Consider the following 16,438-nt stretch of genomic DNA (forward strand, 5'->3'; position numbering starts at 1 on the left):
GTGCCCTTTAGCCCCTCTGCTCATCCTCTGACACCTCTCCACTGTGTGGATTTACCTTGGGTCTTTTGATCTCCAGCTCCGCCCAGTAAAGATGATCCCCAACTCCAGCTGCTGATCCTCTCATTCCACCTCGGCTAAGCTTTGGCTCCTTCCTCCCTCAGCCCCACCAGAGACCATCATCCTTACGGCTCCACAGGGCTCCCTCATCTCTCAGGCTTCGCCTTGGTCAGACGTCATGTATGCCATGTACTTCCAAACCATCTGTTGCACTCTGTTTCTCCAAACCCCTTTGGTTCAGTCTAGCTCTGGCTACACTTCAGTCCTCTGACCCACCGCAAACGCTCATAACTGGGGCTCTGTCTCGGCCTACAGGACTATCAGTGTAGTCCGGTATAACTGGCTCTCTGTCTGCGCATAAGACTCCATTTACACCAGACTCGTCTTAGTCAGTAACCCTCCTGGTGTCACAGTAGACCAAGGCTTCATTCAGACTGTCAGTCCAAATCCATATTTTGTGAATATCTGATTAAAATCAGATTTAGCAAGTCTGAAAAGCAAAAAGAAAAATCACATGAAATGCGATTTTTACAAATCTGTTCAAAGCTTTATTCATATGTGGTTTGAAATCCTATTCAAACTGCATTTTCTGCATAATACAGCATTTTAGTCATTTTCGCGGATTTATGTGGACAGGGATTGTTTTGACAATGTTGTCGCAAAAAAACCCTTCAGTTTAGTACATCGTCATGTAAACATACCCCAAGTTAGAATCCACTCACCTTTCAAAATGTAAAAGGAAAAAATATATTTTATCATTTCTGTACTGTAATAAAGGCTTTGCCAATTAGCACTGCATTATTCATATATTGCATTGCTATGAAAATACCCTGAGGTGGCCTGAAAAACACATAAACCATATATTGTTGCAATTGTTTGTTTATTTTCTTCCCGTTTTATCAGTCAAAACATTTCAGCTTTTTATTCAGCTACAGCGATAGCTGGATGCCTTTGTCCAAATAAGGGACTTTCTGGAATGTCATGTGTAATGACTTCAATGAGTCTCAATTGTGGACTTTCTGCGTGAGAGCGCCCTCCGGCTTCCAATAATACAATACAAGTGTTTAGTCCTCCGTCTGTTTTGGATGACAAAAAAGTCAGGTATTCACACTGGCCCATAAAATCCTTATAACTTATAACAAACAAAGTGTAGACATTAAATAATTGTGTCTAAATTGATGAAAGTGGAGATTGTGAGATTGTGATGAATTGAGATGAGTAATAGCTTTTTAGCAATTAAAGATGGAGTGCTCTTTGCTTTATAGATGCTGTATAGTCCATTTACAATTGGAATAAAACTTCTGTTTTGCTGCATTAGGCATTTGTTATTTCTAATTGGTTGCCAATGCCAAATCATACAGTATGCTTTTCTGTAAATTTTGTAGTGGTTTGTGAACTTAGCTGCGTTAATAACAACTAATTTATCAGGAATGTTTATGCTTGGATATGTAGGTTGTTAATATAATATGAAACTATTTCATGACATTCTATTTAAATGTGTTTTTAAAGTGGAAGCGCATCTCCTTACCCTTGGTTCATCCTCTGCCTAAATGAGCATTGGTCTTGGGATTTAGCGTGTGTGTACAGCCGCTGTTGCATTTGAGTTCAGATATATTTCACCCCACTGACACAAATGACAGTGGGACAGGACACAACCTCTCATCCCTCTCAAGCACATAATGTGTTTCACTCCCTCTTTTCCTTTCTCCTGTGCTTTGGGTGCTATGTAAATACTTAGCCCAGACAGAGTAAAGCTTGAAGAAAAAAAATTTCAAAAGATTTTCTACAGCTGAAGAAACAAGAAATCTGGGAACATCAAAAATAAAAAAGAAAATGGCAGATTGTCAAGCGAACAGGAAAAGTGTTGCGAGAAAGTTGGGAGATGAGTAAAGTGGGAGTGAGAGTGTCAATAATAGGTGAGAATGAGACTAGATTGTTTTGCAAAGCATTGTGGGTAATATAAGAAAACAGAGAGATGGGAGATGTTGGCTCAGGGAGAGTAAAGAGAGCTGAATTTTGGACAGTTAGTGCAAGTTTCCAGTGTGGATTGGATGAATGTGTGGATAGATAAATGTAATTCATTAATTACCAAAATCTGACTAGTAATTATGAACAGTGCCAGCACTCCCTTTAGTGATCAAGAGGAAAACTGAATCACTCAAAGGATACTCTTTCATACACCAGAAGACTCAATTGAGTTTTATTTAAATACCTCTTTTCAACCAAAATGGTTCACATTCTGGAGCCAGAGCCTGTTCTCGGCCAGGTAAACTGGAGCCTTGTCTCGAACCGGCTGCGTTTCCACAGACTCGAGGAACGAGTGGTGACGTAATGCTGCCATGTGTTATGTATTGTGCTATGTGGTATGTGCTGCTTTAACCTGACTATAGCCAGTCTAAAATCAAACAGTGTGTGTCCCAGTGCTAATAGAGGCAGTGCACTTGGGTTTTTCTGTTCACAGTCGTGGGAATGATTCTAGCTTACCGGCAGTTCGCATAAACTCCCGGTACTCTCTGTCCTTGGAGATATATTGATGTTAAAACCGTTGATTCACTTTCTTTCTCGCCTGCTGGGTCTTTCTTGCGTACACAGTTTTATATATTTAGATATAAAGAACAATGTAGTGCATTGTTATTACTTTGCTCAACGGGACTGCCATAGACAGTGAGAGCCTTTCTCCACCCCCTGCTTCCCAGCTACGTTCGAGATCAGCATGTTTTTAGGACTGGAGTTGAAAAATCTTTCCGGCCCAGAACCCCCGGCCCAGACTCTAGCAGGTAGAGTCTGTGCAGTGTTCGTAAGGACGAGACCAGACAAGGGAGTGTTAGAGGAAGGCTGAATACAAAATCGCCCCCTATACCCTCAAATAGGGCATTATTTGAAGGGAAAGACATATTTAGTGGTGTCCGAAACCATAGTGGATGTTATTGAGTGCACTCATTCAATCCCACATTGCACCACAATAACGAGTGTACAGCTGATGTACAAAAAAGCGGCTGTCCGAATTCACACTCTTTTTGATTCACTCCTTCAAGTGAACTGTTTTAGTGGACTAATGTAGGGAACAGTGAATGAGGGTTTAGGGGGCGATTTCAGATTCAGCCGAAGTGTCTCTTTATAGTGAGTGTTGATGATGAGGTGCAGTGAATCAGAATTCTGGTGAGAGTGAACGAGTGGGCGGAGTTTGCTGATCTGGTGATGATGGTTGGACTTGTGATGGTTGTAGGCTTGTTCGAGATGCATCGGCGCTACGCAGACCGATCAGCGTATGACATCAAAGTACAGCGGCGAGCGATTGGAGAGCAAACGACTCCTTATGCTTTTGAATCACTCTCGCGGTACTTTATGTCATACGGTCTGCGCAGCGCCAATGCTTCTCGAACAAGCCTAATGACTCTGTGACAGTAATTATATATTTAAGTTTCTGAGCAATTTTAATTAACAACATGTACTAACTATAGGATTAGGGTTTGGTTGAGGGTTAGTTGCATGCAATGAATAATTTACTTTTATTATTATGGTAAGTACACGTAACATATGTAACAAGGACACAGTAAAATAAAGTGTTACTGATTATTTTAAAATGCAAAGTATTGAAAATTCAAAATAAAGCTCTTTAAACAATTGCATTTTTACAACACTGTAAGTGTTTCCTATCAGGTAATCAAAAGTTCTACACAGACTTAAAATCTTCACACCCACTTGAATACTTAGGACAAATACAGGAAATATGTCATGTAAGTAGACAGATAGTCATGTGCAAAGACCACAAGTGTGGGTAATTGGACAGGCCCTTTGAAACTTCTTTAAATAATCATTTTCTTTGCAATTCCATTTGGTGCCACTAGTGGCACAGAAATCACACAATTCACCTTTAAAACATCCTATGCTCTAAAACACTGTTAATGGACCTAGAAACAACACCACATAAAAATATGAATGTTTAATTGACTGCATGACTTAAAGGTCCTGTTCTTCGTGATCCCATTTATCAAACTTTAGTTAGTGTGTAATGTTGCTGTTAGAGCATAAATAATACCTGTAAAATGATAAAGCTCAAAGTTCAATGCCAAGCGAGATATTTTATTTAACAGAAGTTCCCTTTCAAAGCCTACAGCAAACGGCCGGTTTGGACTACATCCCTGTACATCCTGCTTGAATGATGTCAGTAGAACAGTTTGTTGACTAACCTCCGCCCACAAGAATATGCAAAAAAGGGGGCGTGGTCTTTTTGCTCTCCAACGTGGAGAAGAGGTAGTGTTGCACTCGTAGAGTGTGTTTGTCGCCATGTCGTCGAGGCGCTGTTATTTTCATCCCGGAGTCAAATCGCCTTTGTTTGGCCTTCAGGGACGCTGTACTTTTAGTGCATGCATCTCCAAGAGGCGTGACCTTTCTGGGCAACGTGCACTAAGCTGCTGTCGAATCACAACACAATCAGAACTCGTTACGTATTTCTGAAGGAGGGACTTCATAGAATAAGGAAACCTTAAAGCTGTTATTAGGACAGTGAAAACAGCGGTATACAGATAAGTAAATTGTGTGAAAAATACTGTGTTTTTTTACACGCGTAACATGAACACATGTTATATTGCACACTGTAAACACAATCAAAGCTTCAAAAAACAGGAAAAACGGGACCTTTAAACATCTCCTTCGATATAAATGAAGAAGACAGAAGAAATAGTGACAGGGTCTGCAATGTCGGAAATGTGCCACAGACCGTAAATCAATACGTCACTATGGACCTTATGCGCCAAAGAAACAAGTTTGCAGCCATCTTTAAAATTTTGTATTTAAACTTCCCTTTTTGCGGTAGCTCTGTATATTTATTTGGCATCACTGTTGAAGAGTAATTAGCTGGTGAAGTGAATTTACTTACTGTAGAGTAAACAAAAGTAATCTTGAGCATTGTAATGTCTGAAGCAGATGTCATAACAAATGTCAGTAGACCCGGAAGATTTTAAAATGAGCGGTTCATTCATAAATCTGTAAGATCTTACCTTCATGCTGTGGAAATACAAATCGGAAGACAGAACACAATAAATGTAGCACTGAAAAGGGGCGGGGCTACATACAGTCTATTAGAGGGTGATCTAACATTATAACCTTTCACCAGTTGCTGGGTTCTGATTTAAGGAATGGCTGGAGGGTCACAGCCAGCAATCTAGCAAGTTGATGGAAAATCAAAGTATACTCAAAACTGCTGGTAAAAAAGAAACAATGAAGAGGTAAAAAGGAAAAAGTTAAGGGAATGAAAGTGATAAAATAGAGAGGCAGAAGAGAGGATGTATGGTGCAATATATTGAAGAAGGTGTAAGAGATGCAGTAATACGACCTAAAGCGGTGAGAAATAAGGACTTCAAACAAGGATTTCAAATTCAGGTGCCTCAAACTATCTGTAGATACAGTATGTAGTTCTTCACAATAACCATCGAGAAAATAGTCAGATTCAAAAACACATGACACTTTTGCTGTGATTTGAGCTAGGCACTCACTGTCTTCCTCTTACAAGCTTCATTTAAGACCTTCAACTCACAAGGGGCATGCCCGGACAGCCATTCCTTCACACTGACTGATCTCAAACACTGCACACACACACACACATGCATCACATCGCCTCAAGCGGCTGCCTACCTGTCACGGTGACCCGAGGGTGATACTAAAAACTGGATCGATAATTCCAGGTGGAAGGAGGTCAATCCAGACTGTATATTCTTGCAAGTGAGGTGATTGGGATGTAAGCCAGAGCTGTTTTTCACCCCACTAGCGCTACTGCTGCAGCAGTTGCCAGAGCTCTGTCATCATTGCTAATTTATACTGGATCCCATCTGAGCTTGAGTGGAGTGGTTGACCAACTCTCAGAGGTTCACTGTCTCCTTTCGCATTTATGTGGGTTTGGTACTGTATGCCCAACCCTGCAGGGTTGAAAGCAATAAGAAAGTGCTTTCTTGCAAAATACATTATTATGACACTTCAAAGCAGCATGTGGCTGTCATGTGTATAGCGGAGCCAGTGCCACTCTTTCCACAGAGCTAATACTAGTGTTTGTGTTTAGTATTTTCCAGCAATGGCAAGATTAAAAAAGTGGCACCTTTACATAAAAATAACCCACTGGAATCTCTAACATGTCGAGATCAACCCAAACAGGGTTGCTTCATACCACTGCTACAATGGCAGTGAGAAATGGCTAAAACTATATCGCCCCCAATGTTATAAATTGTGCTGTCAACTTTTTGAAAATAGTTTTTATTCAGTTGACAAGAAACGGATCTTCATCTACCACTTTTTTCTTTTTATTTCTGTAAATGCTCCCCCATTACATTAAAGAGTGTCTTTAAGGGTACTTTTACACAACAATGATGTACTAAAAACTGAATTTTTTTTTTCTACGATGACAACATTATCAAAACAATCCCTATTCACACCAATCTGCGAAAATGACTAAAATTGCTGTATTATGCATGTCAGGCCAGCCGTTAGCAATAGTATTGTTATACACTGTAAATTCTGAAAAATTAATTGCGATTTTCTATAAACGTCAGTTCAAAAGCCGCGTTTCCACCGCAGGAACTTTCCCCAGGAACTAGGAACTTTGGGGTGGTACTCGGTGTGTTTCGACCGCAGGAACCAGGGTCTAAATGAAATTCCGGGTAAATATTTCCCCCTCCAAATGGCCCTGCTCCCGGGGTAGTACTTTTTCAAAGTTCTGGAACTTTCGGGGGTGGGACTTGGGCGCTGAACATGCTGATTGGTTGAACTCACTTTGAACTCACTTATTTCAACCGGCAGTTTTAAAAGTCTTTTGCAAGGTTCGTTCGTTCTGCGTTTAGTAAATATCTTGCTCTTTTCTGTCTGATGGCGTGCGTTCGTCTCAGCCATCTCACGGTCAATGTCCGTAATAGCTGATAAAACATACGTTGTCTTATTTTAAATCTAGCTTTACGAGCTTTCAGAATACGCTTTAGTATCAATGCTCGTCTCTTTTCCGCCATTTTGTTAATGATCTCTTTATTAAACCAATACATAACTACCAAAAGCATCGCTGCTTGCATGTCCTCGTTATTGTTGCAGACAGTATCGCGCAAAAATAATTACTGTCCGTCGCTGACTGGGAGGAGCAGCCACGCGCAGTCCTACATCACCGGACTAATTTGCCTAATCTTCCCGGTACTTTAGACCGCAGTGGAAACGCAGACAGTAGCAGGGGAAAAAAGGGGGGAAAAAAGTTCCTGTTACAAATTGTTCCGGGTAATTTCGGTGGAAACGCGGCTAAAGAGACCATGTCTGCCACGATGCCAGATCAATTTTTTAAATAAATATTTTTGCTGATTTAAAGATGTTTCAAATGGGTCTGCTGCGTTTTTTTGTGGTCTGCGTTGACTCGCGTTCCACACTGAGCTATTTTGTCCCTGGACTGGAGCAGACTGTGTGTAAGCCTTTGCACATATGCATTCTTTTACAGAGCAGACTCGCGCCAAACATGCACGCTTATAGACTAAACACGTAATACGCATGCGCATTGCGTCACCATTTTCACAGATTTGCATTTCTGTTGTTTACACAGAGACGATAACATTCTCATTTTCAAAAACTTTGAAACACATTTTCAAAAGTTTACATTTCCAGGCCCCCGAAACGCTGTTGTCATGTAAATAAACTTCTTTTTTTTAACCCTTAATTCTAACATCTATTGTTGGTAAAATTTTCACAGAAGAACAAGCTAATTTTCCTGAATGGAGATCACGAGGCCACGATTGATAAGGGCCAGTGGAGGGAATTTGCCCAGGACACCGGGGTTACACCCCTACTCTTTATGAAAAGTGCCATGGGATTTGAAATGATCAGAGGGTCAGGACCTTAGTTTTAATGTCTTATCCGGAGGACGGTGCATTTTACAGTATAGTGTCCCCATCACTATACAAGGGCATTGGGACCCACACAGACTGCAGGTTAAGAATCCCTTGATGGCCTCACTAACACCTTTTCCAGCAGCAATCCAGTTTTCCAGTTTCAATCCAGGAGGTCTCCCCTCTAGGCACAGACCAGGCCCAACCCTGCTTAGCTTCAGTGGGCAACTAGTCTTGGGCTCAATCAAATTAAACTGTAAATAAAATTTTTTTTCAAAGATTGTTTTTGTCATTTTAGGTCATTTTTATCACGCTGATGTAATTTCAAGTGTTCGTTTTATTAAATAAGTTTGGTTTTAATTAAGTATTTGATGCCATAAAAATGGAAGTGTGATGTCATGATTGACAGCTGTGATTGACAGCTTCTCTGAGCGAAGTAGTCACTGAGGCACCAACAGACTGTTTTCTGGGTTTTTGGGAGGAAATTGGAGCTTTAACTTTAGTTTTTACATTTCCATAACTGTTTATTTCACACCGTTATAATGAGTTGGTCTGTGCTTCTGTGGGAGTGTGGGCGGGGCCTTAACACCGCGGCTCCACTTCACACTCACTACTGTGCAGACTTGGGTCCCGAGTTGCTAAGATTCAGGTCCCGAATCAGTCAGCCCCATATTGGGAGTAGCCAATGTAATCTACGTAAAACAGGAGTAATGTGGGAGGATTTTTTGTATGTGTGAGGACCCTGGTTGCGGAGTTCTGAATGTATTGGAGCTTATTTAGTGTTGTAGTTGGTAAGCCAAAAGAGAGAGATTTAACGTAGTCTAGACAGTAAGTAACTAGTCTCAGCATCATTGATATTTAAGAACAAGCAATATTCCGGAGGTGGGAAAAGGAAGATTTGGTAAGAGATGAGATGTGAGTAGAGAAAGAGAAGAATAATTAAAAATTATACCCAGGTTTTTAACAGTGGTGGAAGGTTGAACTAGGAAACCAGCAGTTTCAATATTGTCGACATAGAGATGGGATGTGAATTGAGGAGGACCAACTAGAAGTATATTTGTTTAATCAGTGTTTTGTTTGAGAAAATTACTGGTCATCCATGCATTTATTTCATCAATACAAGCCAAAATGGAGTTGGTGGGGAAAGGAGCAGTGCGTTAGGAATGAATGTAGAGCTGGGTGTCATCTGCATAGCAATGAAAGTTAAAGCCATGTTAACGGATAATGCGACCTAAGGGAAGCATGTAGATGACAAAGAGTAAAGGCCCAATAACAGAACCCTGTGGAACACCATGTGAGAAGGGGAGTAGTGGACTTAGCCTGATGAATAGAAATGTAATACTGACGATCAAACAAGTAGGAAGTGAACCACGACAGGACAATTCCAGAAATTCCAAGAGCAGAGAGTCATGAGATGAGAATGCTGTGAGAAATGGTGTCAAATGCAGAGGAGATGTCAAGAAGAATTAAAGTGCAGATGGAGCTTGAGTCGAGGGCCATAAGATCATTTACAACCCTGAGGAGTACTGTCTCAGTGCTGTGGAGAGTGTGAAAACCTGATTGGAAGCATTCATAAAGGTTGTGTGATGACAAATAGTTGTGGAAGTTGAGCGGCGACCACATTCTCAAGCAGCTTTGAGAGAAATGGAAGATGCGAAATTGGTCTATAATTGGCCATGTCAGAAGGGTCGAGGCCGGGATCTTTAAAACAGGGGTGACAGCTGCAGTTTTGAATTCCAGAGGAACCAAACCAGTACCAGTTGGGGTATGAGAATTGAAATTGACAATGAAATTACAGAACATTAGGGGCCGGGTCGAGATGACAGGATGACAAGTTTGATGCCTTGATTAGCTCTGAAATATAGGCTGGGGTGGGAGGGTCAAAGTTAGTGAAGGTGCCAGGAGTGAAGGTAAGGAGAGGACATAGATGGGAAGAGATTATATATAGTATTTATTTTATCCTGGAAGAAGTGTAAGAGGGTTTGTAAGATAAACAGTGTTTTGGGTCGAGAGGAAGCGTTATTAATAAGGGTAGAGTAGTAGCAAAGTAGTATTTAAATCAGATTTCTATAGAGTCCTTGTAAGCAGCAAAATGCACTCTAAAACCATTTTTTTCCTGTAGAGAAATTCAAGGGGACGGACAGTAGCATTCAAAATGCGAAGTGCAGGAGTAAACCAGGGAGATGTGTGTGCAGAAGTTACAAGTCAACTTTTAAGGGGTGAATGAGTGAGTATCAAGGGCTGTGGAAATGGAGCTATCACATGTGTCAATGATATCAATAGAGATAGTATGTTCAGTAATGTCAGAAAACTGAGTTCTGTCAGGACCACTATCATCAAAGATGATTGACAATTAGCATACAGTTAGGATTGGCGGTATTATTCCGTTCTGGGCAAGAACTCCCTGCCCATCCATGCAGCCTATGGTGGACGAAAATTATACAGATGCTGACAAACAGCTCATAACATTTAGCAACTTAACAGTAACAATGCTACAACAACACTAACTCCCATTTTAGTGCAAAAGAAAAATTATTGATGCATATGTTGGCATAACATAATGACATTTACCCAAGAAATAGGCTGTGAGCCTATACTCACTTTCTCGGTCCTGCTCATTCACAGTTTTTTCTTTTCGATCATGGTTTGCATGTAAGAAGATGAGGCCATCGATGTGAACTGGATGGAGGCTAGCTCGCCCTCAGCTGATGGTATTCCCAGCCAGTGAAAAAAATATCTCGCTTGGGGTGCTTGAACAGCCAATGGGATTTGCACAACTTTTGCAAAGCTTGGCCCAAAGGGGAGAATTGTTGTGGTTGCGGGTCCATCACTATAGAGTGGTGTCCCGTTTTCCTCCCACTGTAATAGTTTGGCCCAAAAAGCTGCTCAAAATCTTACGTTTTTCCCTGTCACTGGCTCACCTTTTAACTGCGTCCTCGCTGTGTACATAACCTATGATGAAAATTATATAAGCTATAAATTCACCACATCTGTGCGTTAGAGATGCGCATATAGTGGTTATATCCAATTGATAATCAAATAAACAAAATAATCAAGTTGTTTGTGAGTGAATTAGAGATAAATCATTAATATGTTTTAATAAATATATTTTAAGGATTTTAATAAAGAGACTGAACTCATTTCCTGGTAAAACGCAATGAACGTGCATCAATTTTGTTTTCAACAGCAGGTATATCTCTACAGTGAAAGCCAATCAAGGAAAACATATGCTTTGAGCACATCCTAGTGGTCACTATATAACACACACACACACACACACACACACACACACACACACACACACACACACGCACAAAACTACATGACATTGCTTAACAGATCAGCATTTTAAATCAATTATGCTAGCACAGTTTCATTCAGCGGAGTCACGTTTTGCTACAAGTGGTTCTCTCTCATCCCGTAACAGACTGTTCAGGGGGCTGTTGGCAGCCTCTCTTTTACTCTTCGGGATGGAATGAAAATGTTTGAACCGGGAATGTTTTGAATCGAGCATACAGATGGATTCCAGTGACTCCAGTTTTAACCGTGTTTCAAACTGCCGTAGAACAGTGTTCTTAAAGGCACATACAGCCGCCATGTCAGATGCTTTGATGCGCAGAGTGGTGCTGATCATGTTAAAAAATAACTGGAAAGATGAAAGACAGCCCCACATGCAACTCCCCACACATTATTTCGGGGGCTTTGGCCAAAGGTTGTAGCACTGGAATCAGCTGTTCTAGCAGCTCCCACCGTGATGCTCTCATGGCGAGTGACTTTTGGATTGGCTGGTTTGGTGACCGTTTCATCCGTGAGCACAGATTGCGCCATGATCCTTTGCTCGAACAGCCGCTGGATCATTACGTATGTGGAGTTCCATCGGCGTACAGTCAGTCTGGAGTTTGTTGGGTCTCATGTTAAGTTGTTCCTGCCGTTTCCTTAGGGCATAAGTGACCTCCTTGCTGTATCAATAGCCTTCGAAGCATCAGGTAAGACTAAGACAGTTTTTATTGCTAGCTGTAGGGTGTGCCTGGTGCACCCCAGATCTTTAGGAAACATTTCACATAGCTCCATGGCTAAGTTCATGTTACTGGCATTATCGTGGACTGTGAAAAACACCTGTATGCCCCATTCCTTGATTATCTCAGAAAGATGGTCAGAGATGTTGGCTGCAGTATGTCTCTCACATCATAGATGTAGACAGCACTCTGGCCTTCTGCTTCCATAGTAAGCTGTTACCGTAATGTACGGCTCCATAGTGGAGGATGTCCACAAGTTGGGGCTACACTAAAAGATTTGTAAAATCTTACAAGCTTTTCAAAATGTGAGAGACCACAAACATGATGATAAGAAATCATAGATTTAACCAATCTTTGTTCCTCTAGTGTGTGGAATGCCGCAATGTGACCAGGAAACCACACCACACACTAACAGATTCCATTCCCAAACAACCAGTGTCCTGCCTGTGAACACAGGGAATCTCGCAAAAAAAAAAGTTGTGGAGACACTGTGAACATGGACTTTACATGTTACAGCGCGAGCTGGAGGTGAGTCTTCCGTCCAACTCTTTTCTGGTTGGGTGTTTTGTTTCATGTGATAACCTCCAGTGCGTGTGCGTTTGTGTCCTCAGGGTTCGCCCCACACAACAGGATTTTGTAGGCCTATATATTTAACATGTCATGATTCAAGATCGGGTTGCCTCCGACATTCTTCAGAGCAGATTCAATCACTCTTAAAACACCTCACACCACAGGAAAATCTGATACGATAATCAGTAATCTGTAGAACCATCAAGATAATCAGGACTTTACATAGGATTGTTGGAAGGGGAAAAATTGGCCCAAAATCGCCCTGATTATCGTGTAGTGTGTACCCAGCATTAGAAACACAGTCTGGCCTCTCATTTCCACAATATTTTCACGCAGGCTGTCATACTGGTATTTGATTGTGTTCCACAATGTGTTGTATAATAAAACATCGTAGCCAGGGTTAAAGTGCAGTATTTCTCTAAAACCTTCTCCGTGCACTGCTGAATGTATTTGACAATGAAATTCACCAGTAAATTGGTGATTTGCTAGAATCTTTTCTCTGTCACAGCAGGATGTTTGGTGAGGGATCATTCCTCACCTAGCATTAGCGGATGCCTTTTCATATGAGTGTGCAGTGCACTTGTACTTTAGTGGTACTTCAGGACGGACTTACATATTTTGCAAGTGATATTTGTACAAGCTTCATCTTCAGTATTTTAACACACTTGATGTACCACTGCTGCTTTGCTGCAATGACCCACCGGGCTCTTCATCTTTTGTCGTCTGCAACGTGGCAGAAATCTATGGCAAAATCTAGTCAACGTCAAGCTTAAAGCAGCAAGGCAGAGCATTAAAGCCGACGAGCCGGTGCAACCCCTAGCGTGAACGCACCTTGATTCTGAAGTTCACTGTAAATGATCTGCCACACAGGGACCCTTCCAGGTTAAAAGACTGTAGAGAGGGGTACTTTTCCCATACAATGATGTAACCACCATAGTACGATTCATAGTTGTGGAAACTAATTAGATTGTCACAACTGTTTTACACCACATCGCATGACTTCAACATCACCATCACCATCACTAAGCTTCCGACAACTCTTTTAGTCTTTGTTTAAAAATATTTTTGCTGAAAGTTTGAGTAATAATAGTTTGCAAGTGCGTGATTATAAACACAACAAGGCTGTGAAAGCGGACTGGTGAGTTTACCTGTTTAGCTGATGACGTTTAGTGTCCCAGACAACCTCTGTAGTGCCATTTAGCCACTTGTTAGCATTCACCTTTTACAAGTAAAAGTAAAAAAAAAAAAAATCACATTGTATTACTGTATTTTTATATCGTAGAATAAAATGTGAAAATATTGTTCAAGCATTTAACCAAAAAGCAATACATAAAACCCATTGACTAGGACGATGGAATTGGAAGTGTTAAAATGCTAACTTGTTTTTGCCCTACAAAAACAATTCATCCCTGCTCTATAGGACTATCTGTCGCAGGGTGTTTTGGTGTTGGTTCATGTTCATGTTCCATGTTTTCAGTTTATCATGTTCACTGTTATGTTTCTGAGTGTCAAGTTCACTGTCTTGTTTCCTGGTCTTGTCATGTGACTCCCATGCCCTCATGTGATCTTGTGTCTTCTGTCATTGGTTCATTATTTGATCACCGCTCACAGGTGTCACTTGTCATGTCATTATTCTCAGTGTATTTAAGCCCTCATGTTTGCCGTGTGTCTTTGTCTGTTATTGTATGTTGTAACCCTCTGTTGGCAAGTTTTGTGTCAAGTCAGTTCTTGCTCTTGCTCTTGCTCTTGCTCTTGCTCTTGCTCTTGCTCTTGCTCTTGCTCTTGCTCTTGCTCTTGCTCTTGCTCTTGCTCTTGCCCTTAAGGCAGCAACATACTCCGCAAGAACAGAGAAAAAAGTTCTCGCTCCCAGGGCTGACCAATCACACAATAGTTCTCGGACACCCACGAGAAAAAAGTTCTGCTCAGACGATGTGTCAAGAACGAGCTGCGAGAACTCCCAAACCAGGGCTCCGAGAACAAAATTACGTCATTTTGTTCTCGGAGCCCTGTTTTGGGAGTTCTCGCAGCTCGTTCTTGACACATCGTCTGAGCAGAACTTTTTTCTCGTGGGTGTCCGAGAACTATTGTGTGATTGGTCAGAATTTTAAAGAGAGGGGGGTTAATGCGGAGAAACTGAGAAGTTCGGCACCTGCTTTTCTCGTGAAGTATGGAATGTCCTGGCCAGAACGAACTTTGTTCTTGTTCTTGCCACCTCGAGAAAACGAACAAATTTCTTTGTTCTTGCAGAGTATGTTCCAAGCTTTACCCTTGCCAAGTCTTTTGTTTTATGTTTTGGATTTTGGTTTATGTTTAGATTTAAGTTAATAATAAACTGCGCTTGGGTTCTCAACTTGCCTCTTCAGTGGACTTTCGTTACAGAATAACAGACCGCCAATATGGACCCAGCAGTTGCCCTCCTACGTCTTTGTCAAGGCCATCGCAACATTGAGGACTATGTGGAGGAGTTTTGTGGACTATGCCATGAGGTCAAATTTAATTGAATTTCCTTAATGGACTTAATGACCTCTTGAGGTACTTGATGCCTCTATCGGATTACATTGACCAAGCCCTGCTGTTGAGTGGTTCTTCCTTTACTGTGGGAACGGTGGATGAGGAGCTCCACTGTCCCACAGTACCCTCCACACTAGTGAGCCCAGCCCACGTCCATGCTCCAGCCCACGAGCCCGCAGTCCTGCCCAATAATGTTTTTTTGGGGGGGCAAGGGGTACATGGAGGCCACGAAGGCCACGCCGCCGTGGCCCCCTGAACCGCCATTGCCGCCATGGCCGTCCACGGCTCCAGATCCGCCATGGCCGTCCACGGCTCCAGATCCGACAGGTCCTCCCACGCCTGAGGGTCCAGGTCCTCCCATGCCTGAGGGTCCAGGTCATCCCACGCCACAGGATCCAGGTCCGCCCACGCCACAGGTTCCAGGTCCGCCCACGCCTCAGGATCCAGGTCCGCCCAACCTTCTGTGTCCGGTGCCCCTGCACGTGGGTGGGCCAGGTGGGCCTGGCCCACCATCCCTCCCCCAAGACTTTTTGGTGTTTAGGTTATGTTTGGGCATCAGGGGCCGCCCACAGAGAGGGGGATCTGTCACAGGGTGTTTTGGTGTTGGTTCATGTTCCATGTTTTCAGTTTATCATGTTCACTGTTATGTTTCCTGGTCTTGTCATGTGACTCCCATGCCCTCATGTGATCGTGTGTCTTCTGTCATTGGTTCATTGTTTGATCACCACTCACAGGTGTCACTTGTCATGTCATTAGTCTCAGTGTATTTAAGCCCTCATGTTTGCCGTGTGTCTTTGTCTCTTATTGTATGTTGTAACCCTCTGTTGGCAAGTTTTATGTCAGGTCAGGTCAAGTTTTTGTTTTTGTTTTTGTTTTTGTTTTTGTTTTTGTTTTTGTATTGCATTGCATTGCCAAGTCTTTTTGTTTTATGTTTTGGATTCTGGTTTATGTTAAGATTTAAGTTAATAACAGTGTTGGGAATAACGGCGTTATAGATAAACGCCGTTACTAACGGAATTACTTTTTTCAGTAACGAGTAATCAAACGAATTACTGTTTCTTCCGTTACAACGCCGTTAGCGTTACTGAGGAAAAAAATGCGGCGTTACTATAATTGAGCTCATTGAAGCGGTTTTCATCCGAACAGGCTCTCTGTCAGTCGGACCTGCAACGAGTGTGTGTGTGTGTGTGTGTGCGCGCGCGCGCCAGCCATGCGTGTTGGGGGTTGGGTTGGGTGGTACACATAACTGATGATGATTGGTGGGTGGGAGACAAGGTTGAGGTTGATAGGTTGAGTTCACACACACACCTATGACGCACACGCATATGCACAGTCCAACGACTTCAAAAAAGGTAGCTTTCGCAAACTGAAAGTATAAACGCTACTTTTCCCTCGTTGAGGTGAAAGGTAAGATATGTTTATGTAACGTGCAGCTTA

This window comes from Gobio gobio, assembly GCF_949357685.1.
Source record: "Gobio gobio genome assembly, chromosome: 7".
Lineage (NCBI taxonomy): Eukaryota > Metazoa > Chordata > Actinopteri > Cypriniformes > Gobionidae > Gobio > Gobio gobio.